This window comes from Lissotriton vulgaris, chromosome 2_1 (assembly GCF_964263255.1).
Source record: "Lissotriton vulgaris chromosome 2_1, aLisVul1.2, whole genome shotgun sequence".
Taxonomy (NCBI): Eukaryota; Metazoa; Chordata; class Amphibia; order Caudata; family Salamandridae; genus Lissotriton; species Lissotriton vulgaris.
In genome coordinates this window covers 192,055,500-192,080,377 of record NC_141687.1, presented here as the reverse complement: position 1 = coordinate 192,080,377, position 24,878 = coordinate 192,055,500, and positions in this window count along the sequence as shown.

Sequence of the window (24,878 nt, the reverse complement as noted above, 5' to 3'; positions counted from 1 at the left end):
ACCTCAAACCAATCTTGCGAACGCCGATCACCTGCGTCAAAACATCCCGTATCTCCGCCACCTTCTGCACCGGCAGCCGCGCCTGCCACGCCACCGAATCCAACTCAATGCCCAAGAAGGTCAAACAACAACTAGGCCCGCCGTCTTATCCGGTGGCAATGGAACCCCAAACTCCTGCGCCAACAACTGGAACTGTCCCAGGGCCTCACCACACTCTCCCGTCAGCACTTTCCCGACGAACAAGAAATCATCCAGGTAGTGCGATACCAGCCGGTGCCCACTCCTCTCCATGAAGGCCCACTGCAAAAAGGAACTGAAGGTCTCAAACAGTGCAACAGAAATCGCACAACTATCGGCAGCACCATATCCACAAAGATGGCCCCCTCGAATTGTATGTCCAGCAAAGAAAAATCCGCCGGGTGAATGGGGGTGAGGTGAAAGGCCGACTTGATATCACATTTGGCCATTTCTGCCCCCCTCCCGCAAGCCCTTACCAAACCAACGGCATCATCCACCGACGCATACAACACCCTGGAATCCTCCTCTGCAATAAAGTCATTTACCGAACTCCCTTCAGGCCACGACAAATGGTGAATCAGTCTGAACTTCCCTTGCTCCTTTTTGGGAACCACCCCAGTGGAGAAATGATAAGGTCCGACATTGACCACGTGTCAAATGGGCCAGCGATCCTACCCTCCGAGACCTCCTTCCGCAACTTGCTCGCCACCACCTCTGGCAATTCCTTCACCGAACGCAGGTTCTCCGCCCAACGCCTCTCCCTGGGACCCTGAAAGCCAATCCGAAATCCTTCCACAAACCCCCAATGAATTTTCAAAGCTGTCTCTCTATCAGGGTACCTAGAGAGCCATGGACCCATGGCCTCCACCTTAACCGGAGTAGGGGCCCTTTGGCCCAGATTGGCCCCTACCCTTAGTAATCTTCCACTGTTCTGAAGGTGTGGCAAGAGTAAGGCACTGTGTGACCGGGTGACGTCCCCCACACTTGGAGCACTCGTGTTTAAACTTACATGGGTGTCGTGTGCAGAAACCTTTATTAAAGTTCAAGCAGGCCCCAGTGTTTCCAGGTTTGTACTGCTGTCCAGCTGCCCCCATCCACGTTCCCTGACTCCCTGACCCCCGGACACTCCCTGACCCCCGCCCCAGACTAGGCGGGACGAGGCTGAAAAGGCCGGTATGCAATCGGGAGACCACTCGCCGTATGAGTAGATGCCGCCGCCTGCGTAGCAGACATCCACTGCACGCAAATCACCTGATCAATGTCACCCCATGGCTTGTCCGGGTTCACAATAATCCTGGCCCTAAACTCCTCATCAGAGCTCAACCAGGCAAAGCCCCCAAAATGCAATTGGGCCTTCCATATCACATCCATATATTTAAACAATGCTATCGCCCTGTCCGCTTGCTTCTCGCAATAGATACTCGTGTATATCAAGAACCCCGACGTCCAGTTCTCCATTGTCACAGGCACCCTCAGCCGCCTGGTCAACTCCCACTCCTCCTCCTTAGACCTCTCCTACGCCTGAATTTCTCTATGTAAAAGTTTGAAAACATCCACATACTCATGCTTCCAAACCCTGGCCTTTGTCTTTTCCAACAAATGTGACCCGAGTGGCATCGCCAAACCCATGTAAGGCAACTTCTTCCTCAACTTATCTGATCCATCCTCCTTCCCACCCTGATCCTCCGCCGCGTCTGTCTGCGCGCTGGCTTACAAGACCTGCTTCTTACCATCCTTTGGAACGGGCCCCGTTTCCCCAAGGGCCCCCCCATCCCGCACAGAGTGGCAGGCCTTCTTGCGCCCCCCTCTAGGACCTTCGTCCCAAGCCTCCCACCAGGCGCCCTCACCTGCTAAAGTCGTTGGAGCTCTGCGCTCCGTCCTCCGGGCATCCGCCGGCTTCTGACTCCCTTTGGCCGTCCGGCCAGCTCCGTTCTGTGCCGCCTGGAAAACACCAATTCTGCCTGTTGTCGCTCCCCCTTTCCCCCAACATTCATCGTCACGCACTTCACCTTCCTCCAACTCCTCATCCTCATCCTCATAGTCCAACTGTTCCTCATCCACTTCCACTGCTGCCACTCTCCGCACCTCACTCACCACTCATTTCGCACCTTTCCCTCGCACTCCAGGTACAGACTCGCACTCCAACATTGCAGTTGCGTGCTCCCTCCGTGGAGGGCAGGCTGCCGCGGACCCATCTGCTGCTTCTTCCCGGTGTTTGGAGGCTGTTTTGTGCCCCACCGGCCCACGCTTGCCTCTGCCAGCACTCACCGCTGGCTTGTTCCCGCCCCCCCGAGCCGTCTGCGCCCGGGGAGGCCCCAGTACCACCAGGCCTCTGTACCACCAGAGCAGTCCCTGACCCCTCTACCCAGACCCACTCACCCCGCGACCCGGGGGTCCCCCCGCCACGGCCTCTACCAGTTCCTGCCCCATGCACAGGTGCCGGGGACCCTTTGCCCCCGTGCACCCCACCCGCCCGTGCCTCCTTGGCAGCGCACAAACATTGCCATGCCTGCTCAGATTCCTCAATTATGCAACGTTGGTCACGGATCCTCTCCTCCTCCTTCATGTGCGCCCACCTGGCATACCACGTGTCCTGCCCGGAGGGTTCCTTGGAACCCTCTGCCTCCCGCGGAGGGGCCGAGCGGCCCCCTTTCGGGTGAACCCCTCCCGCCTGCTGGTATAGTGCCTTGGCCAGACCCTTTCCCTTAGGGACAGTCGCCCTCACCACCCCCTTCCTGCCGCTGGACAAATCCACTGGCTGCTCCCCTGACGGGCCACCCCCCTCCTCAGGCTTCGACTCCCCTTCCAACAGCGCGAGCGTGAACTCCTCCCCCGCAGACACCTCCGATCCAACCTCGCCCTCCTGCTCGCTGGCCTCACTGTCCTCCCTCATGGCCTCATCAATGCCCCCTTGATCCAGCCCGTCCCCCTCCAAATCCGAGGGGGCTGGGCTGCCAACATGCATGTCACCCCCCGCTGCAAACTTCAGTCCTCCCCCCACCCCCACTGACACATCCACCAACCGCGCAGAGGCGCGTCCGGTTGCTTCTTGCCTCTACCCCTCCCACCCGCACCTGATCGGGCTGGTGGCGGTTCCTCCATGCAAGCCACCACCACCGCCGCCACACCCGCCGAAGCGGACCTCGGCGTCCGGGTCATGCCAACCCACGCCTGATCCAGTACTCCTGTCCGCAAGAGGTCTGCCCTACCAGCCCTCCCCAACACCAGCAGAGCCTCGCGCACCGCCTCCGCGTCCGGTGTCGCCATGGCCCCCCCTTAACTGAGGTCCAGCGCAATGCGTGACCTCCTAAAACCTAATGTGCCCGCGAGATGCGTGCAATTCGGCACCTCGCACCCGCCCGCGAGATGCATGCGATTCGGCACCCTAGGTCCCGCCCGCGAGATGCGTGGGATTCGACAGCCTCGCGCCTCGCGCCTCACGCGCAACGCGTGTATTAACCAAGGGTAGAGCGCACCCGCCGGTACCAAAAACCTAACTCCTCAGTCGATGGGGGAAAAAGCTAGCTCTCCACCTGTAGGACCGCACTGGGGCACCAGCGGCATCCTGACCCACACCTCTGCTGGCGCTGAAAGCTACCCCTGACTCAAGGCCCCTACAGAACTGAGCACCCAACACACCACAAACTAACTGCTACCCTGCGGCACCGGGGACAGGAAGAGGAAGGACTTCCTCCCTTGTCCCCTTAAGTACCCTCCCTAACTCCCCACCCCTAAGCCCACCCCCCAGCCTATCCTAGCCTACCTGTCACAGTATAGCGCGAACACCCCAGGGGAAGCCTGGTCTGTTGACCTCACTTCCCCTGGAAGCATTCCGAAGAGGCTGTAATTGATCATGAGCGAAATCAGATGCGGCCGGAACCCCAGGACAATATGGTGGCGCGCTGGTGCTTCATCTGCTTCTAGGATGGAGCTGACGGGAGTCGGACTGTGCCACACATCTCCGTCTGAGCTGCCCAACAACAGCGGGGGCAAAGGTGAGCCACGGACGGCCCGCGGAATAGCATATTTTTGGCCGCCCGAAGTCTTCTCCGATCACTAGTGCAGGGGGAGCACATGGTGCCGAGTGCACCCGCACCCAGGTCGCATCGGTACCACTCGAGTCCCTAGCTTCGCGGGGCCAAATAGACTGCCGTCTCAGATCTCGATTGCTGCCTGTGGGTCCAGCAGTATACGGTGTCGAGTGTGCACCAAGCCTCATCCTCCTTCACCTCCCCGGCCCCCGCGTGGACTTGCGGAATGCACTGGGAAAGTGTGACTGCCGCCACTGGACCCAGGACCCCGGCCTCTGAGGCCTACCAGGCTGTGTCCCACGCCTGCTGGCACTGGCGGCCAGTTGTTGAGGCAATAGCTGAGAGTGCTTTGAACAGCTGTAAGTGGCCAGAATCCCGCGGGACACCGTGGGGGACAGACTACGTGCTGCAGTGCCCGGAAAGATTCCTGTCCTGCACTGGGTCTTCCACGTGCATATCCACAAAGAGCCCTCACTAAACAGACTCGCAGAGCATAGGAAAGGTGGCGTCACTTATAACTGGCCAGAAAAGTGACATTCCCCCGGAACACTGCGCTCAGTACGTGTAGCCACGCCCAGCTGGCCCAGGGTGGTGGTTACCTACAGATCCTATTCGTAAGAGAGAGACTGGTTGATGCTCCATGTTTTTCTTTAACTGCTGTATCTGACTGCTCCATTGCAGCCCCCTGAGTAAAAGTGACCTATACACTGGCTGGCAAAGGCGGAATAAAACCAATGCACTCTGTGTTTATAGTGCGCCACCACCTGCCCTGCGCTACACCTAGTTCTTTATCCTTATATCTGTGGCTGGAGGGTCAGTAGGCCAGGAAACCTGGGATGCTGTCAGGGGGCACACTCCCCCCTGGGCTAGCGGTGGTGAGTATTGGGGCTGATCCCACAAACATCTGTAGTAACTGGACCGAAGTACCCTACCCCATGGCTACCAGTAAAGGCAAACTGGCCAAATTCACATGGTCGGCCGGGGGAGGGGAGAAAGTGACCATGTCGCAGGAGGTGCCTGAGCCGCCACCACAGAATGACCTAACACTGCAAGACATTATGGTGGCCATTACAGGAGTACGGACCTCCTTAGAAACTCGCATCGATACTGTTAATGCCGAGGCCTTTCTTATCAAAGCTGACCTTCGGAAAATGGATTCTCGTGTGAAAGAGGTGGAGTACGATGGTGCTACATAAAGACACTACCGATCTGAAACAGCAAGTCACTCAACTGTTAGATCAATAAAACAAGATGGCGCACCAGCTTGACGAGTACGAAGGATGCGCGTGCCGAACAACATACGGATTTTAGGAGTCCCGGAATGTGCAGAATGACCTGCAGTAGACCTATTCGTCGAGGAGCTGATCCTAAAGAAGCTACAACCGAAAAGACTCTCCAACTATTTCTCCATTGAACGTTCCCACCGCGTCCCCGGTGGAAGACCAAGACCGGAAGCCCCGCCGAGACCAATAATAGCTCAAGTTTTCAATTTCAGGGATCAAGACATTATACTTCAAACCGCACATGCTATTCCACCGATCAAGCTGGAGGACAGCACAGTTACCTTTTTCCCCGACTTCACTGCAAAGGTCCAAGCCCAATGTCACAGTTTTCTAGTGGTCAAACAGGCGCTGAAGGATAAGGAGCTAAAGTATCCCATGTTGTTTCCGGCAAAACTCAGAATGGAATCAGATGGTAAAACATGGTTCTTCTCCTCCCCTGAGGATGTATGGGACTAGTTAGAGGGCTGGCGCCGGGTGGAAAAACCTAACAGAGACAGCAATGGTGGTCCTCGACCGAGTAGATCTGAACAAGGTGCTGACCAGCGTGGTGACCTGACCAGAAAGGAGAAGGAGTCTGACTGAGTGTCTTGCAGTCGAACTGGTGGAGCTCGGAGGTCTGATACGGCCAAACTTAGACATGCATAATGACTCTGAGGTAGGGCAGTGCCACAATTGAGAGAATGGGGGCCTTTCTCTTTGCACTGAGTTCTCAGGTATGCCCTTGATATAGACACAAAGGATTGGATAGTGGTGTACCTTACATTTACTGGTTACTATGCTATGCACTGGGGCCGGTAGTCCCTCACAACATGCAATATACCATGTAATCATCCTTCAATGCGGCGGGGGGGGACACAGTTGCAACCCCAGCACCTTTCAATTGAGGGGGGGTGATAGGGACTCTGCCTTGTTGGGGAGTGGGTTGTTTTAAATCCAATGGCAGGGGGGCAGGGAGAGGAAAGGGGGGTGGGGATTGTGGAGTTGTTGGTTTTATTTGTTTGCAGTCTGATATACTTACTATTTCCCCAACTTTAAACGTGTGGTATGCAATCAGGATGATGCTTCAACAGCCTTTGCCCATGGGCAATCTTCGATGTCTACCTCCGGAGTATGTATTGACTGGTATATCTGTTGTTCCTCCCGCAGGGCCTCTGATCTTCTGTAGATTTCACATGCCCACCATATGGCAGACAAACCAAGATGAAACGTCATTGTCCGTACTGACGTGGAATGTCAACAGACTTGGGGACAAAATTAAAAGAGGTGTAGTGCTACAATATCTTAGGAGACACGCCCCAGACCCTTAAACGGTGAGGATACAGGCTCCTGGTCCACGCGGGGCTCACTTCTGGCTCTAGAGGCAAGGGTAGCCTCGTCAGAAGGAGCCTTTCACTCACTTTGACAGGAACATGGGCAGACCCCCTGGGGAGGTTTGCAGTATTAGAGGCCAGCTGGGAGGGAAGGCCGCTTAATGTGATATCAGCATACCTTCCCCCAGCCTTAGACCTCCCGACGGGAAGACTAAAAGTAGGGTGGACTTCAATATGACTATGAATGACCAGACCGACAGATATTCTCGACGCCCCCTAACCCGCCCAACGACACAAATGGAGGATTTCACTTGGGCAATGGGCCTGACAGACTTGTGGCGCTCCCTACAGCCTGACGCGATGCACTATACCATTTACTCCAATCCCCACAAGAGCATGTCCCGTTTCTACTATTTCCTCACTCACCTGACAGACATTGTGCACTTTAGGCACCCACTGGCCTAGCCGAGAGGCATCTCGGACCAATCCCAAGTGTGGGTTGAGCTCACCTACTTTCAGAGCACGCACTGTCCTACTATGGTCCTTAATCCATGGTTGCTCAGGGTCCCAGACATCAGGGAGAGCCTGACTACCCAGACTGAACACTACTTCACTGAAAATGTTGGTTCCGTGAACTCGGCGCAGATAGTATGGGAGGCATATAAGGCGGTGATGAAAGGGCATGCATTAGCATCCAACGTGGGTTATATTCGAAAGCAGAACCAACAGTTGCTTACTTTAGAGACTGAGCCTCAAATAGATGGAAACACAAAATACACGCTCACGTAGCCACCACACATCAATTAGCCCTCAAGCAGCTGGGATACAAAACCTTTGCCGGGGAGATTACGGCTGTTACAAACAAAGGTTTATGAGATGGGTGACAGGGTGGGAAAGATGTTAGCCTGGTTAGAGAAATAAGCACAAGGGGTGCGCTGGTACTCAAACTGACTTTACCCTCAACTGGGCAGATCTCACTGACCCACAGGGCATTGCTGACGCCTTTGCAGACTACTATGAGAAGGTATATATCTCCTCAACCACGTATACGTCAGAAGACTCATGTCAACTATTAGCAGACATACTCCTACCTACCCTATCCGGGGTAGACAGGAATGCCCTTGAGGCAGACATCTCAGAAGAAAAAATGTACTGGGAAATCACTAGTACCCGTTCGGGAAAGCAACGGGACCCAACGGTGTCCCTATTGAATTCCTCAAGACTGTGGCCTCGCGGGTTGCCCAACACCGTAATAATATATTTACTGAAAGCTTTGACAAAGGTATTCTACCTGACAATCAGCGACTGGTATCTATTGTAGTTATTCAGAAACCTGGCAAACCTGCAGAAAGTTGCGGTTCTTATCGAGCGATCTCTCGGATTAACGTTGTGGCCAAGGTCTTGGCCAAACTCCTGGTTAACCGTCTTTTCCCGAAAATCTCCTCGTTAGTCCATGCCTACCAATCCGGCTTCATGCGGGGACGGAACATGGCACGGAATTTCCTCCGTCACCACAATGTTCTGGGGAGGCAACGATATGTGGATAAAGATGCTGTGGAGCTCTCTCTCGATGCCACCATGACGTTTGATTCCATTGAATGGCCCTATCTCTTTCAAGTGCTGGAACGTCTGGGGTTTGGCCCAAATTTTCAGAACTGGATCAGACTGCTTTACACAGAACTGCGTAGACAAGTCAAAGTCAATAATAGCATATCCCGGATGTTTCCACTGAGTAGGGCACAAGGCAGGGCTGCCCACTGTCCTCCCTTATCTTCTCTTTGATCCTGGAACCATTAGCATCCTGGGTGCGAGGTGACATGCTACTTAGAGGACTGAAATGGAAGGAGGGGTGTAAAGACAGAATATCACTCTAAGCAGATGATATTCTGTTGTATTTGGTGCCCCCCCATGCGTCCCTACATCGACTCCATAATATTTTCACCAACTTTAGCAAACACTCCGGCTTTGCCATTAACTGGGTTAAGTCAGTTTTATTTCTGCTCAAGGGCTCCGCTCCTCGGCTTCCTCCGGGATGCGAACAGGAGGTGGCCACTGACGGTTTTCGCTATCTTGGGATCTCCATCACCCCTGATCCACAACTTTTCCATGAACGGAACTTAGCTGCCCCTTTGGTCAGACTTAGGAATGATGTCGCTCACTGGCGATCCTCTGCCACTTTTGTTGCAAAGCCAGGCGGCCCTGTTTAAGATGCTCGCTCTCCCACAGTTATTGTATACCCTTCAGAACTGATCACACAAGATCCCAGACTCATATTTCAATATTATTGACAATGAGGTCAGATCACTGCTGTGGAATGGAAGGGGCGCCCAGTATAGCTCTGAATAAACTAACTAAGGGGTGGTATGATGGGGGGATCGCCCTTCCTGATATGCGACTCTATTATTGGGCAACTTGTGGTGACTAACCACTGGACCCTGCCTATATGCTTGATAGGTACCAGATGGAAAGGGAGGGATATCTTGGCGGCCTATATACAAAGGTCCAAAAAGGCAGATACTTGGGCCCCACGACCCGCAGGGTGGAAATCTGGCACCAGGCTACTAAACGTCTAGGCTGGGCTGACATACTGACTGAGTTCACTTAGCTGTGGTACACTCAGAAGTGAGGGCTTCTGTGCCACCAACCAGGGTTCGACAAGTGGGATGCGATTGGACGGTCTCACATAGGTCAGTTTGTCCCCAAAGGAAAAATCCTAACGTTCCAAGAGTTACAGGAGAAATATGAAATGGCTCAAGGGGAGTCGTTCCGTATCTACAGATCCAGCAAACCCTAATGACCACTATTCCAGATGTAGGTGGTCTTCTGGACTCATTCCCACTGCATGCTCTCTGAACTAGCCCCAAGCAAAGCTATCTCTCTAACGTATCGCAAGGCATGTAATAACTTGCCGGACCCTTTTCAGGGTCTCCCGCATCGCTGGCAAGCCAACATCGGAGATATAGATGATGAAGATTGGAAAACTGCGCTGATGTCGCTGAGAGGAGCATCCATATCACTTCGCTTCCATTTGATCCAATTAAACATTTTACATAGATCATACCTCACTAGGGCACGCTGGCAAAAATTGGGACTAAGCAGAATGCATTTTGCCTGAGGGGGTGTCATCAAGAAGCCACCATTTATCATAGTATATGGGATTGTCCATCCTTCGATCCATTTGGGAGGGGGCAACTACACACCTACTAAATGCACTCGGTAAAGAGATCGACCTCACTCCACCACTGGGGCTCCTCAACATCTGGGAGGTGACTGATTTCACAGAGGTGGAACAACAATTGGTCGCCCTAGGTTACACATTGTTGAAAAGAGCAATAGCAATGAAGTGGGGGAGCCGGAGCGACCATCGACAAATGCTTGGGCGGCTGAACTGGATAAATGCCTGATTACAGGAAAATAAGTGTTTAAATCTAGAGGATGTTGCAAGAAATGGGATAAAAAGTGGAATGGGTGGAATTCATACTGAGGGAATCGATGTAATTCTCCGACTGTGGAAAAGGAAAAGTCTTGAAATTCTCATTGTACCGATTGTATGAGTTTATACCTGTGTAAAAGAATCTGCAACTGATGCTCTACGGTCAAATATCTGTGACTTAATACATGCAATGATTGAAAGTTTCTATTTAATAAAAAAACTATTTTAAAAAAATGCACAAAATATTCTTAGGAGGTGAACTTTCTTTGAGCCCGTTTCTTACAGGAGTTTTGCAGTTAGCGGAACGAACAGGAGAAATGTTGTTTTTGACTCAATGATGGATTGACATCCAAGTTAAATTTAGTTGAGGATTTTGACTACCACTGTATGCTTCCGGGGGTGGCCTGGGGGGGGGGGTGATTTTATGTGGAGTTGTGTGTCATCTGCGTAAAAGTGATAGTTAATTTTTGAGTATTTTAGAATGTGCACAAAGGGTTCCATCATGTAGATGTTGAAAGTGATGGTTTAAGTATTGATCCTTGAGGGACACCTTGCTGAAGTATTGCTGTGTTGGAGATAGAGTTGTTGTACGGACTCTGATTGGAAAACATTGAATACCACTTGAGGACAATGCCGTTAATGCCCAACCTGTCTGTCAGAATTGTTAGGAGAGCAGCATGGCTTACATTACAAAAGGCAGCAAAGAGGCCTAGGATATGAGGAGACAAGAGTGCCCTTCATCAATGATGTGCAGAGCATCATCAGCTATTTTTAGGTCTGTGAACTTTGTGCAGTATCTTCATTTGACGTCAGACAACAGGCCATCAAGAAACTCATTACCATATAGGAAGAGTTTAAGTTGTTCATCTACACAAGGTTCTAGACATTTGGCCGTAAACAGAAGATCAGACACAAGAGGATAGTTAATGAGATCATCTGGGTCTGCTCCCTGTTTGTTTTGGCTTGTCCTACTTTCAAACAATCTGGGATAGTTCCATGTCAATGATACATTGATGGGGTTCAGTCACTATGGCAGATCTGCCTGGCAAATGTCTTTTAGTAGGATAGGTGGGACAGGCTCAACAGCATGAGAGTTATGTGTAGTTCAAGCGGTAGTATCAGTCAGGTCATAGTGGGTGATTTCTTTAAAGGTAGACCAACTCACTTTAGATTTGTGGTTTAAGGATTGGTGCATTTGTTCTCTTGACTTGTCAACGATGGGTAGTTTGTTCATTTTTATCATATTTGCTGATTCTGTTATCCCCAGAGTGCAGAGTTTTTTTGCAATTACAAACAGTTTTTGGTCAATTTCATGCTTCGTCAGTATTCCTCTTTATTAAAGAGGATTTTGTTTTAAAAATTAGTTCCTAATATTTCCTTCTGTCTATGTGGAGGAATGCAAGCTTCTTAGATGAATTTTTTTGTCACTAAGTTCGTTCCATGACTACTCTCTTTCTTAGTTCTTTCTGTACCACAAACATGATACGGTTACTGAATAATGTTTCGTGAGATCACTCACTCCAGTGATTGGGGAGTGTCTTGAAGTGCATGCTCAGTTTTTTCAGAGAGGGTCACTTTGTCAATGTCTCTTAAGTTTTGGACCCAGTGCTAAGGCCTAATGTGTTGACCAGAGGTGACAGATTTCAGAAAATTCGTCATGGAAAAGATGAGAGAGTTATCTGCCAGCCCATTGGTCATACTTTAACCTTTCCTTCTTTAGCGATGAGAAGTTCCATCATTGCCCCTTTACAGTGGGTGAACTCTGTACAGTATTGTGTGAGATTATTGTTAGTAAGATATGAGGTTAGGATGGGCACTAATGAGCCATTCTCCTTTTCCTAATGTAAGCTGAAGGAAGATTCGATTGCATATCTTGATCTAACTCTCCCTAATAAGTTCAGTTGCCTATTCTGTGAGCTGGAGATGTTTCCCAGTGGATGGTAAACACGGCAGAGCCTAAAATTATCGAGTTCAATGATTTTAACTCGACATACAGAACAGTTCTATTGGTTGTTTTCCGCTTGTTTCGATTGAGTCCTTCTGGAAGACTGCTACTCCATCCGCCAGTTTAGGTTGCTCTGTTTAGGTGGTTGAAGTTATGTCCTTGGGGGACCAATATGACTAATGTTGGTTGAGATGGTTCTGTAAACCATGTTTGTTAGAAAGTGCATGTTGGTGTTGTGGACTGTAATTAAATAAGATGTCTATAGGTTGTGTATTCCTGCAGATCTGCAGGGATGGAGAAGACACTTTATGTGGAGTTCAGAGTGTGGTACTTATGGCCTCTGATTGTTTTTCTTTCTCAAAGATTGCTACAATATGTGTCTTTTGAGTGAATAGTCTGTAAATATCATTCTCGTGTCTTTATCATGGGGATTTGGGAGCTTTCCAGGTGATATTTGAGATACTACTCAGTATTGTAGCCTCCAAGTAAGTCCTTCGGGTCTTTTCCTAATTGTGCAGAGAGGACTATTCTGGTATGCGGGTCTCTATTATTGCATGGACTGGTTCTTAAGATGGTCTGGGAGGGAGATCTGACCTGTCTGTGTCCTATTTGAAGTACAAACCTCTCCAATAGTGGGGAGCTTTGAGAGGGATCTTGAGATGTTGAAAGTCATGGAAATTATAGCCTTAGTCAGAGCGTCAATTTTGGTTTTAAGAGACTTTTGATTTGCGAGAGTCGCATCATTTTGGTTGTGCTAATACTGTTCTGAGGAGGTGAGGTTTTGCTTATTGTGGTTTTAGAGTTTTGGGATGGCAGGGATAGTCAAAAGGGTCTTTTGTGAGGTGTGGTCATCTCTCTCCTGTACAGGAGTTATTAAAGAGCGAGGGTGTGAGATTGTAGGCCTGTGCTGTGGACAGTCGAACCAGGCATAGTGCTGACCGTTTCATGGAGCTTTGTTTCCCTGGTAGTGAGCGAGTAGAAGACGGTGAAGAGTGGGGTTGTCTATGGTGCTGAGTTTCTTTTTTTATATATAACATTTTTATTCTGTGTTTCATTTGCTCATTTCACATCTGTCTTCATCTTTCATGCATTTCCGTCCAAACAATTTAATGATAGTTTCTGGGGGGAAATGAACTATGAGGCTTTTCTTAATCATCTGAAGCATCAGGAAATGAGACTGAGAGTTTATGGTTGGAGTCAGAGGATTGAATCTATATATTATCATTGTTGTAGACTTAAATCAAGTTTTCGACTTTGCATTGGCTGGGAGTATTGCTAATGAGCTTTCTGTAATAAGGAAGTTGATATGCTTTACTATTGTCAGCACCGAGACTCAGACTTAACACTTTTGCGGTGGGTGCCAGTCAGCTCACAACGGTCTGGATTATTACTTAATTTCACTGTGCACCGAAGAACTCTAGCTATTTTCCACAAATTATATTTTACGCAGAACAATGTTGCTAACATTAAACATGTATGCGATTCAAAGTGTCACAAAACTCATGATTTTCATCAAAAAGCTTCGCAAACTTTGCAGTTTTCCATTGACCTTTGCGAAAGTTGAGAACAACTTTTCAGTTTCGTCCACTATAGACGTGCAGTGCTTAATTTTCAAAACCACAAATGCTGGGCCCAAAGTGGTACTAACACTCCTAAGACTAGCGCAATTACTATAAGAGGTGCCGAATACTAAGGTTGCGTAGTCTTGATCTAACCTCATGATTCTTCCATCCACCGTCAGGCATTACTGTCCCTTTATTTCATTATTTCAGGTTCCTTTTCACCCCTGCTTTCTTTCTTTATCACTGTTTTTCTACCTTTCTCTTCCTTGCCTCCCTTTTCTGTTTTTCTCTTTCTCCTGATATGGATCAAAGTATAATGAGGAAAAATAAGAGCCCTCCCAAAAATAGGTGTGGGTGTGCCCCACCTGCAACCACTGGCTCAAATTTAGCGCCGAATGGGTAACATATTGGCTAAAAATTGCAGTGTCATTTTATCGCCTCTGGTGGCCCTTGAAGAGACATATTTTGGGGGCCCTTAATAGACCAAATTTGAATTTCATTACCCATTCCTGACAATTTATCCCCTCTCTGAAGCCAAACAATACTAAATAATATCTTAAACTTTAACAGGGTCACACAACAGTTCAAATATGTCTTGCCTGGGACCCAAAACATCTTTAAGATGATACTGCATGTAGAGTCTGAGTCCGGTGTAGAGACGGGTGGACGAAGAGAGGTTTAGAAAGAGTGAAATAGAGTGGACAAAGGTCAAATAGAAAGAAAGTTCACTTTCACAGGGGGGTCTTTTGCCCATGCGTTAAAACATCTGTGAATTAAAGAGGCAATCAGTAAGATATGAGATTAGAGCATGAGGTTAAGATAACAGTGAACCTAGGAAAGAGGATGTCATGTCTAATGGCAACGAGAGTATTGAGCTCATACACGGAGTGGGACAATATGGGAATAACTCTGAGGGAGATGATTTAGGGGCATATTTTCAAGGACGGAGTTATAATTATCGCCGGTTTAGCAGCAGAAAACTGCCTCTAAAGCGGCGATAATGGGCTTGATAATATGCCCTGGAGAATTCCAATAGAAGCCCAGGTTCACACCAGAACATGGACTTCTATTGGAATTCACAAGGGCATATTATCAAGCCCATTATCGGCGCTTTAGCTGCAGTTTTAATGCGCTAAACCGGCGAAAATGTTAACGCCGTCCTTGATAATATGCCCTTAAATGAGTTGTGATGAACACGCACTGCAAGAAACATTCTGAGACATGTTGCATGGAAATGCAATATGACTTGTACGAGTCCTTTACGTCATATGAATTTAAGAATGAAATTCAATCATCTCTCAAGTGTTTCCAAGCTGATCTCACAGCTGGCTCCCACAGATCCACGCACCTGCGCCACATTCCTGCTCCCACCTCCCCCACTCAGAAGGGCCGGGAGGAGGTCTCCATTTTTATTGGAGGTTTTATTTATCTCACGCCTAGTTGTGCCCACCCTCAGGAGGTGAGTCACATAACGTTGGAGCTCAGCGATTTATATCAGACACAGCAGGGACTTTCAAAATCTTTAATAGCAACAGTGATCAAAGTAGGCGGGATGGGAGGGGCACGACATGCCCATATTTTTTTAATTGGCGGACAACAGTTCCCCTACTTTCTGTGAAAAGATAGCTGTCCCAGGAGGGTAAAGTGAGAGAGCTGAAAAGCTTGAGCTGCGATGTAAGTCTCCTGTGCTGTGAAACAGACAAGCATCATCTTTAACTTTATTCGATCGTTAAGACCATCAAAGTACATAGGCATACAAAAGTGTAATAAATGGAAAAAAATGTACACGATAAAACTGTAAGCCAAAGTAGATGATAATATTGATACAACGACAAGTGTATTAAAACCCATGTCCACTAGGAAATATATAACAATTAAAAGTACTGGCTTCCAGGGTATTAAAACCATACAAGCTAAAAAGTCCATGGAAAGTACGGAAAGTGCTGGTGCATGATTGTAAATGGTGCAAAATAGATCAAATCTCTATAGTTTGCACATGAGTCATAAAATACTTTGAACATAGAACATCGAGAACAGTCTAAACACTTTATGAGGGTAACACTTATACAGCCAGTACACTCAAATCGTTTTAGCTTCTGTCTCCTAATGAACCAAAACCTCCCCAAGAATTTGGCCATTGCACATACTATTAGTGGCCTTGTATCTGTCCTGAGGATACATAGTGCCTCTAAGTGGCTACAAGTAAACAAGCCTTCCTGCCAGGCTGCCTGTGTGCCTGAAAGAAATGTAAGTGTGCACAACGGGCCAATCTGCAAATGCAAAGGGAGAATGGAAGCCGGTATTGGGTTTGATTAATTGAATCACTTGACACTTACTGATGACACAGATTTGTTATTTATGAGTGGTATTTGAAAGGAGTTATCAGCTGAGCAGTGAAGTGTGTGCTTTTTAAAGGGGCGTAAAACAGGCCCTTGTGCCACTGGAGCAGCACAGACCTGTGTTAGCCCCTAACTATTCTCCACTGCTTCAACCAGGATTCAACTCTGTGGGTGTCTACTGGCTACAGACACAGACCTCTGTAGTGCATTAGCTAGTTTCATAATGTACAATAGTGCATTTCCCACTGATTACCTTAACACACATTTATTTTACATTTAAGCTGTGTGTTATTTTATTTGTGCATACCTGAAGATGAAAGACCTAAAAAAGTTACAGCATCTTTAGCCAAGCTTTTGACCCCACCCCCAAGCTTACTCGTCCCGCCCCCATTGTGCACAGCAACACAGTTCCCTTCCCGGATTGTGACAATGTACTTCCCCTAAACTTAACACGCATTTATTTTACATTTAAGTTCTGTGTTATTTTATTTGTGCATACCTGAAGATGAAAGACCGAAAAAAGTTTCAGCACCTTCTGTTTTTCAGCCAAGCTTTTGACCCCGCCCCCAAGCTTACTCGCCCCGCCCCCATTGTGCCCAGCAACACAGTTCACTTACTTTTTTTTTAATACACTTCGACCACTGAATAGCATACATGCCAACATTTTGGAAGAGGAAAGTGTTGGATTTACAAAAAATAATCGTGACATTCCATTGACTTCCATTGAAGCAGAGGCAATTTCAGGGGGTAGGCAGCCATAATAAAGCATTTTTTGGCTTTCATTATCTTGAGGATCCCACCTAAATCGGATCATTTGGCATCTGCAATAGTGACCTTTCTTTCCTAATCCAAGTCCCACGGAGATATCCCCACCAATCCGATGGCAGAGTAAGCATCAGACTGCCCACCAGCCCAAAAGGCCCTAGGATGTACCTGAGGCGCCGGCACCAACTCCCCGAACCCCGGCTGCATAATCAGAAAACAACAGGCAACCATGGCCTCCGTGCTAGAATCTGTCAGCGGCAGTGTGAGATTTCGCCCAGGAACCGCTCTCCGACTGCACATTCCCGGGGGCGATTTGGGGAATTAGGCGCCCCGTAAGAAGTGGGATGCAATTTCAGGCTCTGTGAGCTGTGACCGACCGGCGGATGTAAAGGCCCCGCAAAGAAACATAAACTATCTCATCTGGCAAATGGCTCATTATTTTCCCCGCACATGCTTGCTGGGACATCTCTGCCAATACACAGCCCCATCCGTCTTTGTTTGTAGCGCAACAGGAGGGTGACAGAGTGTGATCCCAGTGCAATGGGGATTTATTGCTCGAATTTGCGGTGTGCTGAATTGTGCTTGCAGTGTGTGCTTATAGACCTCTCCCTGGCGCTCGTTCTCTCCGATTCCCGGCTTTCTGTTTACATTGTAGATGAAGGACTGTGCGACGAAGACCCTGTTGAAAGCGCGCGCCTCCGCGCCTCTCTCTCCTCCTCATCACACTTCCAGTCACTTGAGAGGGAGTCCCAGAGACAGGTGTAAGATCCGCGCAGAGAGTGCCCGTTGTATGAGTGCAGTCTGCAGGGGGTATCAGGCCATCAGTTTGTGTGTGGTGTGTGGAAGAAAACCAAGGGGCTTATTCGCAAGCCCCTTGCGCCGCCGGTGCGCCACTTTTAACATGGGAAAAAAGTGGCGTACTTGTGGCGCATGGGGCTTGTTAATAAGGCCCCTAGGGCAAATGTACATGTTCTGGCGCATCTCTGCAAATCAGCAGGGATGCGCCAGAACAGATGCGTCATGCAATCCCCTCCTTGCACCACCACAGATGCGCCGCATTGCGGTGCAAGGAAGGGAAGATGCATGACGCATCTTGTGGCGTATGGGCGGCACATTGCTGGAGTTGCGTCGCAAGCGCGACGCAACTCCTGTAATGCACAGGGGCCACCCATACTCAATGTGGTGCGTCACTCCTTACGCCTGCTGCAAGCAGGCGTAAGGATTTGACAGAGCAGCATCGTAAAACTGACATAGTGAAATCTTGTAGATGTCACTACGTCAGTTTTACGGGGCTTTCCTGCGAGGGAACGCCCACCCTGCGACAGAACGCCCACATGAAACCTGACGCAGGTTTCATGTGGCGCAGGGCTTTACAACGTGACACATCTGCCTAGATGCGTCACGTTGTAAATAAGTAGCAACGTGGCGCATTGTTTACGCCGCTGCTGCGTCACAAAAGTGACGCAACGGCGGCGTAAAAGTGTCGTAAGGGGCTTGTAAATCTGCACCCTGGTATTTGTCCGCCTTTCCCGGCCCCATTGATCCTGGGCGCTGTGGTGGCGGAAGCAAATAAATAGCTAAAAACCACAAAATATTTTATCAACATTTTGTTGTGTTTTCACCTATTCACAACTGCAAATAATTCACATGCCTTAAGTGTAAAATAACTGCACATTAAACGAACGGATGCGAAATGCATGCTTTCACGTGCTGAAACTTGTTTAATCTGATCACTGCATATGTCTGTAGGTGAGACCAGAGAGTCTCAGAATTGAATCTTGGCTGGCGCAATGCATAATAGCAGGGCTTTAAATGGGCCAGTTCCTGGCGGTGCTCAGCATCGTCAATTCTAAAAAGCAGGTGCCGAGACGGGTCTCTATCGGGCACTCCATTTTTGCCCTCACCCTCTGTGAAAAAACATAAACCTTAATTCGTCAGCAGTATAACACTTCACTGCCTTTGAGGTAACTTCAAAGAGACTCATTAAAATTCTTTCACAGTCTCACCTTTTCAGAGCTGAACCCATTTTCAATATGCTACACTTTGAAGCCATGGCTGTTGCCTATTTATTGTATGCAAATATCAACTATTGACAAAGCCAGTAGTACTGGCTTGTTCCAAATGTTATTTTACTTGCTTTATTAAATATCTGGATGTAATAGCAGAAGAAGCAAAATACATGTCAGGCGGCGCACTAAATTAAGCATAGATTTTCAATGTATGTGCTTTTAAACCACGCTGTTAATTGCATTTGTCACGCCCCTTTGCGAGACCCACCAGTTTTATCATCCCACTTAAAGCCCTGCATAATAGTGACTTGTATATTTATAATGCTCGGATGCCCCAGCATGTAACAGAAAGCATATAAAGGCATTATCCTAAAATTATATTGCACACAGCATAAGATAGGCTGCCATAAAATGATCAGGGCCACTGGAATTATGTGGCAGGGGAGCACCAAATTATTAGAGTTTACTAAATTATGCGACATGAAAAGAAAAATTATGTTGAATTGTGCCACACTTTTCTATGCTAGTATTACTTCATTATTTTGATTAGTTTTCACATAGCGGAACTGTCAGGGCAAATATTTCGCCTCATTAGAACCAACTTAACAACTGAACACAGAAATAATCAACTGAAAGATGACTAGTAAACCTTTGCAATGGGCCTTCCACCGCACGCAAACACGTCACCACATTTTTAGTAACTTTTGATCCGTTTGAACAAGAAACACATTTTTATAATAAAATCTGCAGATTATGCAGAAAATGGTGGAGCAAATGCATAATTTTGTGAAAGATGCTGCGGCGGCAGAATTGCATAATCCAGTGGCCCTTTATATAATGAAACAAGTGCTTTAAAAGATTACATATTAGTAATAGGAAACCAAACTGTACCTAATGCAGGCAAGGTTTTTTATAAGCCCATTAAAAGGACACTTTCCAAAAATCATTATCCTTACATTACCTCTCAAAAAATAATAACATTTTCTCCTCATGATACTTCAAGTAGCTTCATAAATTAAAGCACTTTAGACCCCTTATTTCTAAGGGGAGACCAAGAACTCAGCTCTGCCAACGTTTTGTGCAGAGATTTACCCACTGCGCTCTGCGCTGGGAACGCGGAGTATAGGGCAAAACTCTGACTCTGCAGTGGAGCGGAGTTAGCCAGCACCCCCCCCCCCCCTGCAATAGGCTCCTCGCCTCCACCCCCCTAATAAAAAATACGTACAAACTAATTTTAAATGAAATAATAAACACAATTACCTGTACTGCGGTGTCCACAGGCTGCCCTCCTCCTCCTCGCAGTCTCTCTCCTACATGGGACATACATCTTGAGAGAACTGCGCATGTGGTACCCAATAATTGGTAACAGAAAGGGGTGGGAAGCCATTTTCCTTGTTAGCATTGGGGCCCAGATCACAAGCAACTGGGGGAGGGGAGACGTGTGCATATTCCCCTTTTTTCAAAACAAAGGGGCAGACAGTCTGCTTTGGGTTTAAGGCTTAGAAATAATGGCCATTCAAAAGGCAAGATGAGTAGTTAGTTATCATTGGTGCTTCAGGTGCAGTGGTGCCGGGGCCCGGGGGTTTGAGGGCCCATCTAAACCCCTAATATTTTAGCTTTACTCATTTCTTTCTAACTTTAGGGCTCAAGGTATCCTTGATGTGCCAGTGTTGTTTTCAGCATCAGAACAATGGCAGAAGAGAGGAAATAATTAGAGAAAAGAAGACGCATTACCATTAGACTTCAGAGAGATGGCAGACAGGAGGGGAGGAGGACTTTCACAAAGGGCAGATGTACTTCCCGTTTCACAAGGCAGTAGGTCTTATTAGTAATTCAGGTGGAGTGACACGGGGGCCCAGGAGAGGGAAAGGTGCACTGTATCACAAATATAACTGCGTTGTTTCAGGGAAGTCCTTTTTAAAACACGCGTAGAGCTTCGTTTCAAGAATCGTCGCCAAAAATCTGTAGGGAAGAAGTCCATAGCCAGGATGTAGATTTAGGTAGATCTATTGATTTCAGGGATTAGCAGAGAATACCATTTTTTTCTCAAGAGAATAAGTGTGTGTTCAACCATTTCCCTTGGTGCGTTTTCGTTTTGGTCATACCGCTTTGACCACCCCATGAGAGTGTGGTGTGCCCCTCACCTAGGACAATCTTTAGAGACACGAACAAGCAACTACGGATAATGTCCATTTGTTTTACCCCAAAATATATTCGACTTGTGACGGTATTCATTTAATACTTTACATGAATTATTGCATTGGGGTCAGGAATTACCTTTCTGAAGCAAGCTGGGCCTAATATATGTTCCAGGCCTTCAAAGTTTCTGGCTAGCCAAGTTCAGTCCAAGGGCAGAATTCGTCTGCTCAACTATGCTTGTACAAAAAAATTTAATAAATGGAATGGCCCGATATTATCCGACATACTTAAAGCACTGCAGCAGCAACAGAGCTGTCCTTGGTTCAGAAATGCTTTACATTGGAGCCTCCTGAGAGGCAGGGAGGTTTGAAGCTCTCTTGTCTCTTATTGTGCCAAGGTAGATGAGCCACTCATGCCCAATTTTCAATGCTCCCTTCTTTTTCCTACTACAGCAGCCTGCAGTTTGTTAAATGAATGTGGTTTTTATGGAAATACGTTATTTTGTGATTTCTTTGACTTCTATACATCATGGTCAACTTATTCTGGTTTCCATCTGGTTACCTTTCAATGGCAAACAGTTGCATACCTTTATTCCGGGTAATTTAGAGTTAAAATGCTGGTATTGCAGTGAGGATGTGCCCAACCGGCTGAGTCGCCAATAGGACTGGGCAAAATGTAGGTTACGTTGGAGTAATCATTGTAATTTAGGTAATTCTATGGTACTCTTTGATGCAGAATTACTAATAAATCTATGATTACTCCTGTTTGTATAATTGAGAGTAATTTTGGGGAAAAATCCTACCACTGGAGCATATGTAGCTAGCACAAGAGGATGCTTGCACTCGCTATTCGTGTTCTGCTGCATGTGACGCTGTTTTTTAGTGCAAAATGCATACTCACGTCCATTTTAAAGGTGAGTGTGCATAAACAATTAAATCTATAAACAGAATTTGTCTTCTTGCATAATTGTGCATAATTTCATACAATGTGTTGGTATTTCACATGATTATGCTACACGAAATTTCTGGAATTATGCCCACTCCTAGTCACCACCAGGTCGAATATCCTGCATTTACATCAATATTTTATCTGTTTAGCTGGTCGTTCTCCTCTCTGGCGCTGTTGTCATTTTGGTGGGGAAAGCTCTACAGACCTTAAGTGGCAAGGTGTCAAGGCAGGCAGGCAGTCAGAAGTTGACCCTGGAGTCTCTTTTCACTGAGGGGGCCTAATAAGTCGGTTAGCAGTTAAAGGAGGCGTCTCAGTGTAAAGGGCAGAACTTTGTCCAACTTGGTACTTGTTGGAACCATTATACGTCCACATTCTGGGGTCTTTCGTTTTTGCAAGCGGCTCTGGTGGGTTAGTGTCCTGATCACAGGAGTGGCCTTCTAGTGGTGGATGAGCAGAACTGCAAGTATACACCTCACAATCAAGCAATGTACTTGCAATCTGCCTCCTCATCAAATTGTGCAGAGACTTGAAGCTCAGACCGAGAAAAGCAACAGGAAGTATGTACAGTGGCGGCTGGCATGGCTCATGGGTGGTGGGGTGGGACAGGCAAGGGGGATGGCGCACGAGGGCGCAATGTAAAAAACAACTAAAAACTCAATTAAACACTTACCTTGCCGCCAGGTCCCACATCTCTGCTCCTGCTCTCCTCGTTGGACTCGAGGAACAAATAGCACAGCCAGGCTCACCTGACCAATCACAATTCTGCATTGCAGTGTTGTGATTGGTAAGCACCCAAGCGCCTCTGACCAATCACAACTTTGCAATGCAGCATTGTGGTTGGTCTGAGCATCCTGGTTCAACGCTCATCCAGGGAATGGGGCACTGGGCATGTCTCCACACAGGCTGCAATGCAGCCTGCATATAGAACAGGGAAAGTGCGCAAGACTGTTTTGGACAGCCCTAGAGGAGTGGGCAAACCACTCCTCCCCTGCCCTGCCCTGAGAGCAGAGCAGGGTCGCCCAGACATATAAAATGATAATAACTTATAGTTATTATCATTTTTTGTTACCTTTACTATGCACTGCTTAAAAGCAGTGCGGTTACGATCCTCCACCATAGCAGCGGTGCGACCACTGAGTAAGTAGACGATAGTAGGTAAAGGAGGTCCAGGGGGTTTGCTTGTTAACTGAATACCAGATGCACACTTTGAATTCCCTTACTCTTCCTCGGATGACACTATACTAAGGGGATGGAAGAGAAATAAGAGACATTATTTCCAAAGTTCCTGTCAAGGCTTTATCCTTTGAAGAGCTTTGAATTTGATGTATTGAGCTATTGTGTTAGCTTTTATTTGTTGTTAAACAATGGGTTTATGTCTTCTGGAGTTATTTGGTAATGATTGGGTTTATGTTTACTGGGGTTATTTTCTAATGAATGGGTTTATGTTGTTTGGGATTATTTGGTATCAGATCAGATCATGTTTGCTGTGGTTCTTTGGTGATGAATGGGTTTATGTGTGCTGGGGTTATTTGCTAATTAATACGTTTATGTTTGCTGGGTTTATTTGCTAATTAATGGTTTATGTTTGCTGGGTCTTTTTTGTAATGAATGGGTTTATGTTCGCTGGGATTATTTGCTAATTATTGGGTTTATGTTTGCTGGCGTTATTTGCTAATTAATGGGTTTATGTTGGTTGGGGTCATTTGGTATCAGTTGGGATTATGTTTGCTGGGGATATTTGCTAATGATGGGTTTATGTTTGCTGGGGATATTTGGTAATGAATGGGCTTGTTTGCTGGGGTTATTTGTTAAATAATGGGTTTACGTTTGCTGGGGTTATTTGCAAATTAATAGGTTTATGTTTGCTCGGGTTATTTAGTGAGCAATGAGTTTATGTTTGCTGGGGTTATTTGGTAAATAACGAGTTTGCAGTTGCTGGGGTTATTTGCTAATTAATGGATATGTGCTGGCTGGGTTTCTTTGGTATTGAATTAGTTTATGTTTGTTGTGGTTATTTGGGAATGGGTTTATATTTCCTGGGGTTATTTGGTAACACATGGGTTTATGTTTGGTGCAGTAATTTGGTAACGAGTGGGCTTATGTTTGCCGGTATTATTTTGTAACGAACGGATGTCTGAATGTATTTTCCATGTGGGAGTGTGAGAGGGATGCATGGCCTCTTTCAGTGCTTTGTTTACATTTGTGTATGGTGGTGTTTGGCACCACATTGTCATGGGACATTTGCCGAATTACTTGTGGATTCTGCATGGAGCGTGAAACCGTGCTGGATGTATTCTGGAACTTGGGCATACTCTCTGTAGGGGTAAATCAAAAGTATGAAGTTGTGAGTTGAAGAAGAGTGGATTGGATGGTGGTGTATGTGGGTATTACAAAGAAACTGTGAGTGTAACATAGAGACATTTATTTGTACTACATAACACAGCACCAGGAGGCACCTGCCAACCTGGGGAAGAACATTCCAAGTGCCGAACATGGAACACAGAACATCATGTGTTCCACCACTGGCTCACAATAATTTACACAGATTACCACAACATCTTCCTTCTTTCTCCTTGCTGCCCCAAGTTCTGAAGTGAATAGAGGTAATTTCAAGTGTGTCGGACCTAGCACCGGTCAAGCCTTTGTTCACCTGCTTTGTATGCTGAGTGAGTGAGGCTTTCGGAGACTTTTTGATCCAGATCCCCCTGAGAGGGGGGCACGAGAATGCAGCCTGTCTGAGCCGAGCTCAAGATTGCCTCCCTGGAAGTGCGGCTTGCATGCACATGCATGGGAACTTTGAGTTGCTGTTTCTGTTCCTGGTTGGTAATTTATTTGTTTCAATCTAGGTGAGGCTGTAGCTGTACTTTGTTTTATCTAGGCCTGGATAGGATCTAGGGCCAAGAGATGGAGGCAAATAAGGCAGATCCCACTTTGTATGAGCCAATGGCAGGCAGGGTTTAGGAGCGACTCGGATGGGCCTGGGGCTTGGCTTGATGGCTGACATCAGGAGAAAGGTCTGGAGACATTTTATTTCATATCTGGTAAAGTCAGGGGACGTGCCCATCTTCCTAAACAGTGGATTTGCCCTACATCACT